Source organism: Pelophylax lessonae (assembly GCF_965119305.1).
Source record: "Pelophylax lessonae genome assembly, chromosome: 10".
In the NCBI taxonomy this organism is placed as follows: Eukaryota; Metazoa; Chordata; class Amphibia; order Anura; family Ranidae; genus Pelophylax; species Pelophylax lessonae.
In genome coordinates, this window is record NC_138777.1 from 184,900,297 (window position 1) to 184,918,746 (window position 18,450).

At 43.3% G+C, this 18,450-nt stretch overlaps 1 protein-coding gene across 1 annotated transcript in view; it reads right to left on the reverse strand.

Moving 5' to 3' along the window:
• Positions 1-17,833, reverse strand: part of NLRC5 (NLR family CARD domain containing 5) — a 314,671-nt gene extending 296,838 nt beyond the window's left edge. Inside the window, exon 1 of the mRNA XM_082270129.1 lies at positions 17,700-17,833. The gene's annotated coding sequence lies outside the window, so the exon portion shown is untranslated. The remainder of the gene's footprint in view (positions 1-17,699) is intronic.
• Positions 17,834-18,450: the final 617 nt, after the last annotated feature.

Below are 18,450 nucleotides of genomic sequence, written 5' to 3' on the forward strand. Positions count from 1 at the left end.
TTAGGTCAAGAGATGAGGTTAGACTGAGAATTTTAGAAGTAGTAGGAATATTAGCATTAATAGTGATCTTGAAGTCACCGAGAATGATTGTGGGGATTTCAGGAGAAAGTAAGGTATCCAGACAGAGAAGTCACCCAGGAAGGTTGATACCGGTCCAGGGGGCCAGTAGATGACAGCAATTCTTAGAGAAACAGAAGAAAATATATGAATATAATGTACCTTAAAATAGAAGAGTGCCAGAGAGGGAGCTGGGTGAAGTACCTAATAGGTGCTGCATGGGGCAAGAAGGATTCCCACTCCAACTCCCTTCCGTCCACTTGGTCTAGGGGAGTGAGTCCAGAGAAGGCCACCATGGTAGGGGGAATCAGGAGAAGTAGTGTCGGATTCATGAAGCCAGATTTTGGTAATGGCAAGTAGGTTAATTGAATTTTGTGATAAAGAGGTCGTGGAGGGCAGTGAGTTTTTTACAGACAGAGCGGGCATTCCAGAGGCTAAGTTCTGTGGGTTGTGGCTGCTGCCAGAGGGTGTAGGGAGATGGGAGTGTCGGGCAAAGACAGCTGATGGAGGCCCAGGGTTTGGGGATATGTCACCAGAGGTTAGGAGAAGCAAGAGGGTGAGGGAGGTAATATGGGAGTGTGATTTCTGACGATTACGTTTACGATTACGTCAGTTCCGCTTCCTGTTGACTGAGACGCACATCCGGCCGGTGGAACGCACCGCGTCCCGGAACTACCGCTACACGAGGGTGTTGCGGTCCCTAGGACATACGTGCACCTTTTCTCTCTTAATGAATGTGAGTATTGTAATTTTATGTGAATAAAGCACCTTTTCATTGCAATACTTCACTATTGGAGCCCCTTTCTTTCTTTCCTCATCCGGATCTCTCAAACCTATATTGGAGTACTTAAAGAGGAGGTATTTCCCATCAATTTTTTCCCTGGAGAAAAATACAGTATATGAGGTCGGGATTAAGTGGATTACTAGCCAGCCTTCGGAGGGACCTCTGAGAGTCACCCCAAACGCTGATTACCCCTGTGGGGGTACCACCATCTGGTGAGTGCGGGAGTAATAGGAGGGGAGCACTTATTCCTGTATTGAGCACCCCCATCATTTTGGAACTCCTGGAATCCATTTTTTCCTGTTAAATCTCTGCTTCGTTTTACATCTTGGGACTTAATTATATTTGTAGCACTATTAATTTTTGGCTATTTATATGGACAATTTTTCTATATATTCTTTTCACATTATTTATTTATTTATTTTATCTAAATTGCTGGGACACTATTTATGAATTGATTTTGTGTACAAATTTATACATAGCTATATATTGCTTGGCTCACTAGCACAATTTACATTTGATTAATTAGCACTTTAATTATGTATTGAGGTTATCTAATATATCACTTTATTTATTGATTTAATGTATTTTGAATGAAATCATATTTATACCTTTAGGATCACACACTGAATGGATTTTTAATAATTTATTATTTACATCTTAATATTCATATTTACACACTTATCACGATAATATATATTAATATTTTTTTACTAATTTCTTTTATACATATTTACACGTTTCAAGGATTCACCACATTACTTTTTATAATCTGGATTTTTTATTTATTCACTTTATCACCAGTGCACTTATAAGACATATTTATATTTCCTATTTATTAGCCTGACAGCGCCATTTTACCTCCCTTTATCCCACATTCACTAAATATAGTTATCTATATTTTTGAGGTAGGCTGCAGTCATTTATTTAATTCCTCCATTAGCGCGGAAACTTTCCCCTATAAATAGAGAGACAAGGTCACCTGCAGCCTGTTTGTTTTTTTTAGTGTAGTTTGAAATGTACAGTATGTTCGCTTCCTGGAATCGCTGAAGTGCAGAGCTTGAAGTGCATATCATTTGCATAAAGAATCACTTAGAGAAAGTAGCACCGTGCTCCTTCAGCAACGTGCTGACCCCGTAAGGGTTCTCTAAATTTATACTGTTATAAGGGTGGGGGTGGAAGTATGTTAATTAATCATGAGTGAATATAAGGATGTCTAACAGTCAAAGGGGACCTTTCACTTCTAAAGTCAGACTAGCAAGAGGCAAGAAAGGCTATAAAGATAAAATCAGCAGATAAAAAACTTAGGTATGATAGTGCAGAGCAACAAAAACAACATCATGGTAATGCACACAGGGCAACAGATGGAGAAAGCAACATACAAATAGCACATACACAGAAATATCAAGCAAATTCTAGTTTTCAGTTAAAGGTGGAAGATGTGCTTCAGTTGACACATACCTGTGGAGGAACAGAGAAGAAAAATATAAATAATTTTTATTACATAAAACAAGATGAAGACACTTCTATATACATAGATAGCTGTATCGTTTAAAAACACAGAGATAACTCCTTCAAAGGGACTAGGTTGTTAGAACAATTACCCCTCTAAAATAAGGGGGGGGAACTACATTCGTTATTACACCAGAGTTTCTCAACATGTTTTGCGGGGTAACTGCTTCTTCAGGAGTTTGAGAAGGAGTGAAAATCTTTAAATGAACAGAAATACATGATAATATACAGACAATATGTAAGGCCATGATCTAAACAATGTAACACTTTATATTAAACAGATTGTAGACATTAGCCTCATTCGGTGCACAAGTCAACCCCCAACTAAGCAAAGATAGAGAAGGCCCCAACTTTCACCTAGCCCATGCCCACTTGGGCAGAGGCGCCAGCAACAGAGGTCTCCCCGATGGTTGTAGAGGTCAGGTGGTAACTAAACAATGGATCCTAATATAATAGAAATGTAGACAATATCTAAGAATATAAAAGGATTCCTAGAGGGTGTGTAAGCAATGACATGTACACACCTATTATAGAGGGAATGAAGTCTTACATTGTCGGTGTGTATAAATGGACAAAAAGAATGGTGGAGACACTGGATACTCCTGAAAAAAGGTCACTGATGCCTAGGAAAATCGCAATATCATTAAATAGTATACATACAGTATATTGGTGTGCCTTTCAGAGTATTTTTCAATGAAAATAGTAGAGAAAACAGCCTATCCTGTTCACCTCCCAGGTTAAACTGGGGCTAATTGGAAGGACAGAACTGCATCTAAGCATGAACATGAAGTTCCCAGTTAGCTCCAATAATTCCAATTCCATTCAATGAGTTGTAAGGCATAAAGATATAAAACAGAAAGCAGCCTCCAGCGCACAGGAACCTGAGATAACAGAAATATGGCACAAATCCATTAACAATGGACATAAGGATCTCGGCTTCCATCATACCACATAATAGAGCTGCACAGTGGCGTCTTACCTATAAACTCAGTTTATAAAAGAAAGACAAGCTCCAAAACAGAAATATATATCCTAGATGGATATTGAAGTAAAGGTATCCACGTCCCAAAATTCATTAAAAAATAGGAACAAGGAGGGGCAATCTCTTCTATATATGATGATGGTTTCTTCCAATAAAGATTGTTTTTTACCCCATATGTACTTTGATTATGGATCTAATGACGGTATCCCCTTTAAAAGTCCCACTGCCCCTCCTTGTTTCTATTTTTTTATAAACTCAGTTTGTCCAAATCAACCTCCAGGAATACATATCAGGGGAAGGGGTACCTATTTATATAACTGACCCCTGTCCATCTGCGCCCCGCCGGTACTGCACAATCGTGGTCAGCGGGTGACATCACCGGACCCAGCTCCCAAGTGCGCATGCGCCAATGATAATTTTGTCATTGCCCGAAATAGTATACATGGCCACCAATCCTTTAACCAAATTGTCGGATGGTTTTGCCAATATAGAAAGCTTTGCAGCAACAGCTCATAAGGTAAATGACACCTTGTGTTCTGCAATCTTATGTCATTGCTTGAACACCTTCTAGGAAGCCTTTTATATGCTTGAGTATTGTCTACATTTCTATTATATTAGGATCCATTGTTTTGTTACCACCTGACCTCCACATCCACCGGGGAAATGTCTGTTGCTGGCGCCTCTGCCCCCCTAAGAGTTGGGGCCTTCTCTATCTTTGCTTGGTTGGGGGGATGGCTTGTGCACTGGATGAGGCTAATCTGTTTAATATAAAGTGTTAAATTGGTTAGATCATGTGTGATCTCATGTGCATTGCATGCATAGTTATATGCGTGCACATGGCCTTACATATTGTCTCAGTCTGTATGTTATCATGTACTTCTGTTTATTTATAGATCCTCGCTCCATCTCAAACTCCTGAAGAAGCTGATACCCTGCGAAACATGTTGAGAAAGACTGGTGTAATACCGAATATAGTTCACCCGTTATTTTAGAGGGGTAATTGTTCTAAAGACCTAGTCTCTTTGAAGGAGTTATCTCTGTGTTTTTAAACTATACAGTTATCTATATTTGTATGTAGAAGTGTCTTCATCTTTTTTTCTGTAATAAAAAGTATATATATTTTTAATCTGTGAGTGCATTATCTGTACAAGTAGTACCATGAAAGTCCTGACTGCCTCCCAAACACTCTAGTTCTATTTTCATGGCCCTATCTTTAATCTAGCCTTTTCTCTACTGACCACTCATCAATAACAGTTGTTACATTAATGTAACTGTTTGTTACATTCTCTATATGATATTTTAACTTTAAAACCAGGCAGTCTACTTTTTGTGGGTATTGCTAGTGACAGTAAATTCCGCTTTAAAAGCAAATTCTTTTCACGTATGTATTCTTAGCTCAGAAAAGTCCCTGCTATTTCTCACAGCCTCCTCCAAATCTCCAAATCCCTTTTTTTTTCTCTTGCTTCCTGTTAGAGGTTGACTAAGTTTATTCTTGATGGTCCCACTATACGTAGGACCATGCCACCCTTTCTTGCTCACTCCTGAGATGGGCTACTTACTATGGGATTTGAAGTGTGCATAGAGCAGTGCACATGATCACATCTAACCTGGATTGCCCGTTTCAAACAAACAGAAGTGAGGAGGGAAAAGAAGAGGTTCGGGAGCTCACAAAGGACATTACAAGGAGGCAGAAAAACACAGTAAAAACGATTTCATGAATAATAGATTACAGGGCCAATAAAGTAGTTGTGAAGAAGCAACTGTGATCTTTATACCATCCCAATTGTTAGATAATAACACATGACCTAGTGTCTGTGTTTTATAAAAAAAAAAAAAGTTGATTTCCACCTGATTGCACAGCGCCTCCTGGCGCTCACGTGACTTCCACTCTCTCCTCTCCCCATCTGACAGCTCCAGGGGGCGGGGCCAAGAACTCACACTGGCATCAGCCAGGGAGGAGAGAAGGAGAGAGGAGTCATGTGAGCGCTGGGAGGCGCTGTGAAATCAGATAGAAATTGGCTTTTTTTTTTAAAGCACAGACACTAGGACATGTGTTCTTATCTAACAATGGGAATGGTATAAAGATCACATAGTTTTGTAGCAGCAGGGAGGGGAGCAGAGCGGCGCTAGTGAGAGCTGACAGGCAGAGAGTGGAGGGGGGAGGAGGACAGAGGGAGACAGAGGAGAGCAGCAGATAGCAGCGGATGATGGAGGCACATACACTGACCACGGTAAGTCAGAGCTCATCAGCCATGATAAACCGTGGTCAGTTTACAGGGGGAGGGCAGAACCAAGCAGGATCAGACAGGTAATACAGGGGGCCAAATGAAACAGCACAAGCACTGTGCTGTATATCATGCTTTAAGGGAACAGGATCCATTTTTTTTTTTTTTTAGGGTAACAAACACCTTAAGTAGTGGATGTGTATGGATTATATTTGGAGAATAAGAATATCGTTTAGTGTCATCTTAACATTTACATATTGTTTATATTGCCTAAAATTTGTGAAACACGTGACAGAAGAACCAATGGGGCCTCTCTTAGTATCTCACACCAACTGACACTAAGGATTTAGGTGCTGGCTGCAATGGGGGAGCACTGGCAAGGTGAGTATTAGTGGGTGGAGGCTTTAGCATAATTGGGCAAGGGGACAGTCAGTGTTTATCTCTCCTTTTAATAATGCCGGCTAGCATGCTGATCCAATGATTCAGTACTTTCTGAGACACTAAAGCTGGTCATACACTGTTTGAATTTTGTCTGGTGGACACATTTCATTTAGTTCCATCTCTCATTTGAAAAATAGAAGGAGCTGGGTGCAGCCATTGTTCAAGTAGTTGGACGGCCCTGCAGGGGGATACATCTGACTGCACGGCTGGTGCATGATAATTTGGGGGGGGGAGTGGCAAAACCAACACCCCCCCCCCTCTGTGGGATGGCCGGCCAGCCGGCAAATCCACCACCACCACCACCACAGGACAACCGGCCAGCCAGCAGTCAAATCTACCACCCCCCTGGGACGGACAGACGTCCAACATCCCTACCTCCTCCTTCCCCGAGTGGCTGTGAGTCTCCTCCGGTGTCTGCCGTACGTCTCCTCCCTCTTCCTGGCCAATGGCCAGTAAAATCACTTCTTTTTTTCAGCCAATCAGGAAAGGGGTCTCATGACACACTTCCTGATTGGCTGGGAGGAGAATCAGTGTGATAATAGCGATTATTCATTTGCTATTGTCATACAACTGGGTGGTCTCAACCCTTTTTTGAAGCCTATTAGAGCCTCTGGCTCTAATCACGTGCTTAAAAAAAAATCTCTATCAGAATCCATGCGTTAGGCGCCCTGCATGTAGATTGGGGGGGGTGGACGCAATAGATGGGGGGGGCGGCGCCCCTGCGCCCCCAATGGAAGGGTCGCCACTGCTGTATTGCATGAATGGAGGAATCTGTTAGATTGAGGAATGGAGGAATCCATTCTGTGGCTGCATACTTGCACTTGCTGCTGCTTGTTCCATGTCCCACGAAAGCTGCAAATCACTGTAGTTGGTGCTGCTACTACAGTGCCCAGATAGCAGGCAATTGTGCTGTAAGTTTTAAATGACTTGCTAAGCTATTGCTAGACTTGCTAGGCTTCAAAATTTTGTTGCACAATTGCAGCAAGTCCGCATTGCATGACTCCAGATCAACTTTATTTCCAAAGATTCTGCAAATCTGCTGCAAGTTCTGGTTCAGTTATGTTGTGCAATAGTCATCCCACCACTGGGGGCACTGTGGCTGAATTTGCATGCTGTAGAATTGCAGAGCTCTTGCTGTAGACTCACCATTGCAACTTTGCTCTTGCTAGAGGCTTGCCACACAAATTTCCTATAAATTGGAAAAGTGTCAACTAGAACTTGTGCTTCAAATGCTCTGCAAGTGTACAACTTGCCAGGGAAAATGTGCAGCAAGTTAACAGGCTTACAATTCAACACTGCCACAACTTTGTGGCAAGTTATCCTTGTTATCTGGACGATTGTCACTGGCTTTTGGGTCCCATGCTGAGTGACTGCCCTACTGCTTAGTGAACAGAGTACAGAACAGAGAAGTCATTCATTTGGCACAGACGCCAGTTAGAGAACACTTTGCATTTTCTCAATGAATGCAAAATGCTTGCTGATTGGATGAGGTGAAGATTGTGACATGAGCACCCCGCTTCTCCACCGCGTCCAATCACAGAACACTTTGCATTCATTGAAACAATTCTAGGTGTTCTGTAAATGGCGCCCCCTGTGTATACAATGTGTCGGGGCAGTCACTCAGGATGGTACCCGGGTGCTATTTGAGATTACTGTAGCAACAGTAACTACTACAGTGATTTCCAGGTTCTGTACTGTACATACTTACACTGGTCCAAGCTGGAGAAACATAACATTGTAAAATATTTTCAAATCTAAGCTTCAGCTTTAGGACCTACTCACACATTGCCGTTTCAGAATAATACCCTTCTCTCTCAGTTCCTGAATGTAGCTAGGAATCATGTCACATGTCACATGTCACACCAACCAGTCTGTACCAGAGAATTTTAGCAGCTAAAGATTTATTGCTGTAGTTGGCTTATAATGATTGCCACAAATGGTCAAAGAGCTACTGAAATTGCCAATTATTTTCCTAAAGCTAAAGTACCAATATTTATCCTGTGTCTCTTGGCTACTGACCTGCAATAGGATCGCTAAGGCTGGATTGTCACTTTTCAGGAGTGTTTGAGTGTACAATGGGTATAGAAAAGAATCACTCACCTTTAAAATAATCACATTTGTTGCTTTGCAGCCTGAAATGAAGACATACACAGTTTTTGTTTTATTTAGCCATATTTACTGCAAATTAAAACAGAATCACTGAGTTGGAAAAAGGATCACCACTCTCCTATAAATGACTTGTAAACTCAATCAGGTGTAGCTAAGCACCTTCTCATATAAAGAATGTAAAGCGATCAGACCAATCATTTAAGTAGTTATCCCAGCATGATCATCACCTATGGGTGTTTGTCAACATAGCTAAAAACATGCATACAAAAAATACCCCGTATAGGCACGGGCATAAGGAGCTATAATGCCAGCAAAGAATTTAGGGCAGTGGGATATGATAAGGAATATTAAAATACTTATTGCAATAAATGCAATGTATATTAAAGCCTGGTGGAGAAAAATCTCAATCTCTGACCTATGCCATAGGCAACAAACAACAATGAACAGAAGACAGGACAAACGACATGAATCCAAATGTAAATAACCAGCCGCATGCTAGGTGCCCTTGCTCATAGACGGGCTCCCATGGCACATGCCATATGATATTGCTAACAATAATTTATGAACTAGGGGTCACTATATGCAAGCCCCTGGGGGCTCGAGATCTGAGGATGGAGTAGAGGGATGGTGGGTGCCTGTCATCTGATGACATCATCTTCGGCCGTGACGCCACCCCCAACATCTTTGGAAGGTGGCGAGCCGGAGGATAGCAGAGCGAGGATAACGCTCAGTCAGGCCATACCCAAGACAAGGGATCTATTGGTCTCTCCTCACTTTTCCTACTCCCCTGCACAGGCAGTATCCACCATCCCTCTACTCCATCCTCAGAGCTCGAGCTCCCAGGAGTTTTCCTCTAGAGGGACCCCTAGTACCTAAATTATTGTTAGCAATATCATAGAGCGTATGCCGTGGGAACCCATCTATAAGAAAGGGCACCTGGCATCCGGCCGGTTGTTTACATTTGTATTCATGTCGTTTGTCCTGTCTTCTGTTAATTGTTGTTTGTCGTCTATGGCATAGGTCAGGGATTGAGATTTTTCTCCACCAGGCTTTTATGTACATTGCATTTACTGAAATAAAGTCATTTTATATTCCTTTTCATATCCACTGCCCTAAATTCTTTGCCAGCATTATAGCTCCTTATGCCCGTGCCTACACGGGGTATTTTTTGTAATCACCTTCTCAATGGCACACAAAGCTATTTGACTTTAAACAGTGGTAATTTTGATTAGCTCAGCATAAAAAGAGCTTTCCTAGGGCATTTCAGTCCTGGAAGTGCAACTGAAGCAAACAATCAACTATGGGAGGCAAGGCACTGTAAAAAAAATCCCTGGGATAAAGTTTGGACTGGCATAATTCAGGAGATGGATACAAAAAAATGTCAAAGGCTTTATCAATGCCTAGAAGCACAGTGAAATCCATTATTAGGAAGTGGAAGGTACTTGGTACAACCCAACCCTCCCTGAATCAGGACGTCGTTCGTAACTAGATAAAAGAGCCAGGAGGAAACTGGTCAGAGAAGGTACAAGAGGCCTACAGCAACTCTGAAGAAGTTATAGGAATGTATGAAAAAGAGTGGCCATTGTATGCATGTGACAACAATATCACACATTCTACACAAATGTGGCTTGTTTGGCAGGTTTGCTAGAAAAAAGCCACTCCTCAACAAAGGCCACATGCAGCCACGACTGAGTTTTGCCAAAACGCACCTTGAAGATTCTGAGGCCACATGGAAAAAGGAGTTATGGTCAGATGACTAAAATTGAATTATTTGACCTCAACACCAAACATTATGTCTGGCGGAAATCCAATACAGCTCACCATCCAAATAACACCATTCCTACAGTAAAGCATGGAGGTTGTAATATCCTGTTATGGGGATAGTAATATCCTGTTATGGGGGTGTTTCTCTGCAGCAGGGACTGGAGCACTTGTCAGGATAGAAGAAAAAATGGAAGGGGCAAAAAAACGTCAAATTCTTGAGGACAATCTGCTGTCCTCTGCCAGAAAGTTGTCAATGGGAAGAAGGTTTACCTCCCAACATGACAATGACCCAAAGCACATCAAAAATGACCACACAGTGGTTGAAGGAGAAGAAGGTGAATGTCCTTGCATGGCATAGTCAGAGCCCAGACTTAAACCCCATTGAAAATCTGTGGAATGACTTAAAGCGGAGTTCCACCCTGAAAAAATTATTTTTAGATAAAAATACCCCCGGAACAGTCAGGGCTAGTGCATTTAAGCAACAATAGCCTCTGAACTGTCCCCTGTTTCACTTACCTTTTAGAAGAAATACTTACCTTGAAAATGTAGGTGTGGGCAGCTGAAGCCGGAGTGTCCTCTTCGGTGTCCTTTTCATTGACGTCGGAGTCCCAGAATGCCCTGCACTGGCCCTGCTCGTCACTTCTGGTGCAGGCGCGTCATCTCTGCGCAGCTTCTGGGCATGCCCAGAAGCTGTTCAGCAGGGAATGATGCTCCTGCACCAGAAATGATGAGCAGGGCCAGTGCAGGCGCATTGACTCCTGGGATCGATGACGCCCATCTCCCAGGAGTCAATGCAAGCAGGAAGTAACAGCGCGGGCCGCAGCCGCGGAGGGAGGAAGAGGAAGGAAGGTAAATATATTTTCTTTGAAAAAAAAAAGGTAAGTAAATAAAAAAAAAAATTGTAATTATCCCATTCTTTTTCAGGTAAATTAGAGCAAGCGGATGGGGAAAAGTTCATTTTGAGGGTGGAACTCCGCTTTAAAGACTGTAGTCCACAAACAGTCAGCACCAAATTTAACTGAACTTGGCCAGTTCTGTAAAGAAGAGTGGGCATATTTTGCAAAGTCTAGATGTGCAGAGTTAGTAGAGACATATCCCAACAGACTAAATAAAGGCTGTAATTAAAGCAAAAGGTCGTTCAACAAAATACTGACACATGGGGCGTGATCTTTTTTCCAACTCAGTAATTCTGGTTTTAATTTTTTTTTTCCCGACATGTTGATGTTATATCTTTCAATTGGATGTTATAAGTTGCACTAAGTAAATACAGCTGAATAATGGCTCGTTTCCAGTGAGCTTTCTGGTACGGTTCGGTTCGGTATGGTACGCTATTTATGCCGTTTCCATTATGAATGGTACCTTAATTTCGAACCGTACTGTACCACTTTTTTGGTACCCTTTCGTTGGGGTACCAAGCACATTAGTACCGTACCAACTGGGTGGAGCTACACTCTGCAGAACTTTGATTGGTTGACAGAGAATTCTCTATCACAGCTTTCCTGCTACACCACGCCTATCATGAAAGGGTACTATTGGCAGTGGAAACGCAATGTGTACCGTACCGAACCGTACCGTACTGAACCGAACCGTACCGTACCACTCAGTGGAAACGAGGCATAAAACAAACACTGTACAGTATCTGTCTTAATTTCAGGCTGCAAAGCAATAAAATGTGATTATTTTATTTAGGGTGTGATTCTTTTCTGTACCCACTGTATGCATTGGTATGAATAGGCTCATATTCATATAGTTTCCCTTTCACAATATACTGCATTTCGCTGCAGGAAAATGGACAAGTGTTAATAGATCCCAGATAGCAGACTAAAAGCTATACTTCCTCCCTGGCTACAGGTTCGCTGGCTGAGAGTGACCCCACAAGTAAATTCCCCTTCTGTTCCCTTAGCAATCCTGTTGCTATTGTGACATGATCCAAACTCCAAATGCTGCAACAATCCAATTGCTCAATGACAGAGCTACAACCGTCTGCAACTGCTAGGACTCAGTCAGACCTTTTTCATGACAGCAATTAAAGTGATTTTAAAGTCAACATTTTTTTTATAAAATAAAAAAGATGTTATACTTACCTGCTCTGTGCAGCAATATTGCACAGAGCGGTCTCTTACCTCGTCTTTGGTGGCCCCCGGCTGGCGTTGTCTGCTCCTTCTTCTTTCAAGTACCCCCATAGCAAGCTGTGTGCTGTGGGAGTCTCGTGTGGGTGTGCTTCTGAGCCAGGCTATGTGCGTCTATAGGCACACACAGTGTGGCTCGGCCACGCCCTTCGCTCCCACCTTACAAGATTTGAGCCGATGGCTCCCACTTCTCTCAGAGTCTCCTGTGAATTCAGGAAGAGCACTGCTGCAGCTGGGGACAGCGCTGGATCGTGAAAGTTACTCGGTAAGTGTTTAAGGATGGGGAAGAAAAAGTAGTGGGACGTTTTTTTTCCCTAATGCAGAGCATGTATTAAGGTAAAAAACGTTTTGACTTTATAACTTTAAAGCAGCATTAAACCAAAAATTCAGCTTACCAATTATTAGACGTGGTGGCAGCATTACTTACCTGGTGATCTGGCCTGTAACACACCTCCTGTATTAACCCTTTGGCGCCGGCACCTCCCGGCCCTTTACCACTTGCGGACTGCCCACCTTACTGCAGCAGGGCGGCCGCTCTGTGCCAGATGACGTACATGATCTGACACTTCCAGGTCTTGGGTGCGCGCCACCTGCCACCCGCTCCCGCTGTGATTACATACAGCGGGAGTCCAGCGATGAGTACCGCATACTCGATGTCCGCTGGCACCCGCCGATTGCACAGAACACAGCCATGTAAACAAGGCAGATTGTCGTTCTGTCAGTGGGGAAGGCATTGATTCTGTGTTCCTGCAAAGCAGAAGCATGAATCAATGCCTTCCCCTAGTCAAAGCACCTCCCCCACATTCAGTAAGCACTAGCTAGGCACACAGTTAACCCTTTGATCGCCCCTAATGTTAACCCCTTCCCAGCCAATGTCATTAGTACAGTGACGGGGCAATTTTTTTTTTAACACTGATCACTATATTAGTGTCACTGGTCCTAAAAAGTGTCAAAACTGTCAGGCGTCCGCAATATTGCAGTCCCGCTACAAAATATTCCCTCGTTTGTAGATGCAATAACTTTTGCACAAACCAATCGATATACTCTTATTGAGATTTTTTTTTTTTTTTTACCAAAAATATGTAGCAGAATACATATTGGCCTAAATTGATGAAGAAATTTGATTTATTAAATTTTTTATTGTGTGTGTTTTATAGCAGAAAGTAAAAAATATATATTTTTTAAAGTTGTCAGGCTTTTTTTGTTGCGCAAAAAAAACATCCGCAGTGCCGTATCGCATAAAATGGCCTGGTCATGAAGGGGGTAAAGTGTTTAAGGGGTTTTAGATGGCGGGAGGCAGGGCGGGGATTATGGTTGCCATGGTCACATGATCGGAAAGCTGCCGATCGCAAGCAGCGATCGGGAGCTTCCAATTAGCTACTAGTAAGTGTAGGGTACGCACTCTCGGCACAGCTGTTTTTGCAATATTGCATGCCAATTTGTGACTGCTCAGCGCCAAGGCCCACCCGCCAAGAGACTGCATATTTACATGCTGTCGGCGCCAAGAGGTTAAAGTTCCCCCACTCTGAATAAAGGAGTACAGGGGCATCATTGTCAGTCTGGGGGGCGGGAAATTCTAGATGTATTAGCTAATTTAGATACACTAACAAACTTAAGCCACGTTATCTTTGTACTCTTGAAATTGTTTACGATGGTTATACTGTGTACCGCCCATTGGATGTTAAGGATGTTTCTTTTGCAGTTGTGCCACGCAATTAATAAATAAATATTTTTAAAAAAACTCCAGCTTGCACTTTATAAGCAGTTGCAGCAAGCACCTTTTTTTTCTTTTGGATAAAGGTTTTTCATAAATAAATAAAACTGATCGTTGTAAGAACCCCTGTCAGTGGTAAACTGTTTGTCTCAACCCTGCAACTGCTACATCTGCAAGACAGCTTGTTCTTTTGAAAAACAACAGACTTGTTGGCTGGATCGCCAGATGAAAATAAAAGTAAGAAAGCCTAAAAAAAAAAAACACTAATGCAGCCACCACACCCAATGATCCCCTCTCTCCTCTCCTGATGACTGCTATGGGGGATGTTTCATGATGGAGAGCAGGAATAGGGACGGTGAATATGTAATTTACCAGCCCCTCCTTTCTAAATGGACACAGCGAGTGAACTGTACTGATTGCTCCTGGGCACATTCATAACTGAAGCTTAGTAAACTGTTTTCTATGCTTCAGTTTGTAAATGAATGGGAAGCTCTTTACAGATCTATTCCTGTTCTGTGCTGCTGAGGCTGTAGAGATGAAGATTGAGGGCTGTGTTCTCAATTTTCTCTGTCTCAAAGGTGAAACATCAGAGGTCTATTTAGACTGATATTTCACCAAAGCTCTCCAACAGGGCTGCTAAAAAAAATTGTAAAAAATAATAAAAAATAAAAATTGTAAAAAAAATAAAAGAAACTAAAATAAAATAAAATTGTAAAATAAAACGGTAAAAAAATATAAAAAAATTAATTTACAAAAGTAAAAAAAACTACTGACCACATCCACTGTCCGACTGCCACCAACATCTGCTTTACTGAAACCATCCACTGCCCTAATACCACCATCTGCTGCCCTACTGACACCTTTCACTACTCTACTGACTGACACTGTCCACTTTTAAGGTAGGCTAAGTCTATATTTTTACAGTGACATTTGTTTTATTATATTTTTCTAAGTTTTCCTTAAAGCAGGTGTATCCCCCCCCCCCCCCCAAAAAAAAAACCCTGCAGGACAATGGCATAATGTGCTAGTATGCATAGCATACTAGTACCTTTTGAAATACTTACCTTAGAACGAAGCCCCCATACGGTCGCACAGACACCGATGAGGGAACTGACATGCATCTCTTCTGGGTTCGGCAGCGCCAGCGCTGTGAGTAGCCGGAGCCGCGATGATGTCACTCCCGTGCATGCATGCGGGAGTTCACTTTCCAAGGAGCTCTGAAGGTCCGGCAAGATATGGGTGAATATCTCCTAAACTGTGCAGTTTTAAGAGATATTAATTTTACCTACAGGTAAGCCTTATTATAGGCTTACCTGTAGGTAAAAATGAAAAAGCGGAGTATACTACCGCTTAAAGGTTGTCTACCCCTAAAAGGTAATCAGAAAAAAAATTGGAGAGGTATGTCAAAATGTGGGCAGTCTCTCCAAAATCTTTTAAATTACCTTTTCAATATGTAAATAAAGATGTGAAATAAGTTTTTAGCCACTTGGAGTATCCTAGTGGTGCGTGGTCACAAGGTCAACCTTTGCATCGGGGCCCAAAAGTTTCAAGCTAGGCCTCTGATGCCAAGGACATTCTGTAGCTAATACAAATAACTGGTAAAACTTTTATTTATTATTATTTAATTGCTCTATTAAAAAAAAAAAAAAAACCCTGCAGGACAAAGGCATAATGAGATAGTATGCATCACATACTAGAACATTATGAAATACTTACCTTAAAACGAAGACCCGACACAGTCGACCGGACACCGCTGAGGGCAGTGGCGGCTGGTGCTCAAAATTTTTGGGGGGGGCGCAAAAAGAAAAATGTAATAGGTATTGCTTTGCGGCAAAAAACGCAGTAAAAAAATTGCGTGACTTTGAGGTCATGGTACAGGCATGGCACAGGTGATGGTATAGGCATGGCACAGGTGATGGTACAGGCATGGCACAGGTGATGTGTAGGCATGGCACAGGTGATGGTACAGGCATGGCACAGGTGATGGTATAGGCATGGCACAGGCATGGCACAGGTGATGGTATAGGCATGGCACAGGTGATGGTATAGGCATGGCACAGGCATGGCACAGGTGATGGTATAGGCATGGCACAGGCATGGCACAGGTGATGGTATAGGCATGGCACAGGTGATGGTATAGGCATGGCACAGGTGATGGTACAGGCATGGCACAGGTGATGGTATAGGCATGGCACAGGTGATGGTATAGGCGGCATGGCACAGGTGATGGTATAGGCGGCATGGTACAGGTGATGGTATAGGCGGCATGGCACAGGTGATGGTATAGGCGGCATGGTACAGGTGATGGTATAGGCGGCATGGTACAGGTGATGGTATAGGCATGGTACAGGTGAGGGCACAGGTCGGCTTCAATCAATTACCTGCTCTCCTCCTGGGCTGCCTGCGAGACGTCCACGGCACTGCTCCTCTCCTCGAGTCCTCTTCTTCTGACGGCGGCGGGATTCCGGGAACCGTCCACGGCGCTGCTCGTCTTGTCCTCTTCAGTCTTCTGGTCTTCCGATCGGTCCGGGCGGCGGGAAGGAGATCGGGCGGTGACGGTGCGTGACTGACGCACGCACCGGCACCGCCCCCATTGCGACGTCAGCGGGGTCAGCAATCGGATGTCCTGGATGATGATTGGTCCAGGCTGGAGACTGGACCAATCACAGCCAGGATATCACGAAAGTGGGGGTGTCCTAGCGCTATGACCTGCGCCCAGGTTACGCCCCCAGAAGGCAGCCAATCGGCGCCTCTTCTGGGTCGTAAACCCCCCCCCCCCCATAGCCACCACATAGGCCGGCGAACGCGATTTTTTTTTTTAAACTTTATTGTTCTTTTTGTAATTTTTTTTTTTTTTAGGCGGGGCAGCGCCCTGGCGCCCCCTATGCACAGGCCGCCACTGGCTGAGGGAGCTGTCATGTTCCCTCTGCGTCTCTTCCAGGTTCGGCGGCTCTGGCGCTGTGAGTGGCCGGCGCCGCAATGACATCACTCCCGCGCATGCGCGCGGGAGTTCACTTTCCGGCAGGAAGCCGGCAAGGAGCTCTGAGCGCATGCGCCCCTGGTGTCAGCGGCTGCATGCAGGGCAAATATCTCCTAAACCGTGCAGGTTTAGGAGATATTAACCACTTTAGGACTGCTCACAGTGCTGCTACTGCAGCACAGTGGCAGCCCTGTGTCCAGTGACGTAGACCTACGTTGCTGGACTCCTTGCTGTCTCGGCAATAGCTAAATACATTTTGGCCTAAATATATGACAAAAATTGAATATATTGGATATTTTTTAACAGTCAAAGTAGAAAATGTCAAATGTTTCGCAAAATTTTTGCTCTTTTTTCATTAATATCGCAAACAATAAAAATCGCACAGGTGATCAAATACCCCCAAAAGAAAGCTCTGTTTGTGGGGAAAAAAGGACGTAAATTTCGTTTGGGTACAGCATTGCAATTGTCAGGTAAAGTCGTACAGTTGAAAAAAGTGGACTGGTCATTGAGCAGCCAAGCCTTCCGGGGCTAAAGTGGTTAATTTTACCTACAGGTAAGACGTATTATAGGCTTACCTGTAGGTAAAAGTTAAAAAGCGGAGTATACTACCGCTTTAAAACAATGTACCAAGTTGCAGAAGAAAACAGCTCAATGTCATGCATGATAGAAAAGTGGAATATAAACATTGGAAATATTTCTGTGGTCTGTAACTGCGGTGGAACAATAAACCCCAGCATACCCAGTCTGTTTCTACATAAATGTTTCTATATACATTAAACAGAAGATGTGCAGTTGTAGATGGCCTCTCTCTATCACATAGGACTCCCAGCACTGCACTACACAGACTTTTGCAATGTTAGAGAGGTTTGTAAATGTTTGATTAGGTAATATCTGTACCTATATGATCAGATATTTGTGCACATCATAAACAGTTAATAATCACACAAACCTACCAATATGGGAAATTTTCACAATCTCCGGCTAAAGACAAAATGTGTGTCTTACCTCTCCGGACCAACAGAAGCTGGAAAATGAAAGTGAAAGGAGTTTAGGCACAAAGCCACCGAAAACAGAAGTGAGCAGAACTCTCACAGGGATCCAGTAAAGAGTTGTTAGTGGTTGGAACAGATGCAGAGTTTTGCCTATTACAGTAAAGCCCCCTCCATTGCGGGGGTTACGTTCCGGACCCAGCCGCAAAAAATGAAAATCCACGAAAAACCCTATTAAAATACACTGTAGGTATGTTTTTTTTACTGTCACTGTACGTGTAAAAGCATTTTAAGGTCTTTAAACACACTTTTAAAACAATAGAAACTCGTTTAAACACATAAAAGATACTGAGAGACAGAGCAAGAGCTATGGAAAACACAAAAATATTTCATTCTTAACCACTTTACGTCCGCTCACAGTAATACTACTGCGGCAGAGTGGCTCGTTATCGTCTGACGACGTAGTATTAACGTCGTCAGACACTCCCCCTTCTGGGCGGCGCTTGCGCGCCGCCGGAGGCTCGCTCCCGCTGTTTTCATTCACAGCGGGAGTCGGGCCAGGGGAGGAGCAGCGGCGATCGCCGCTGCTCTGCCCCGATCGCCGGGGATCTAGTGTGGAGATCCGCCCGCCTGTGTAAACACAAGCGGACGGATCTCCATAGTGACAGGGAGTGACAGATCGGACTGTTCAGCATAGCTGGACATCCGATCTGTCCATGACTCACTCAGTCCCCTCCCCCCCCCCCCACACGTCAGTAAGCACCAGG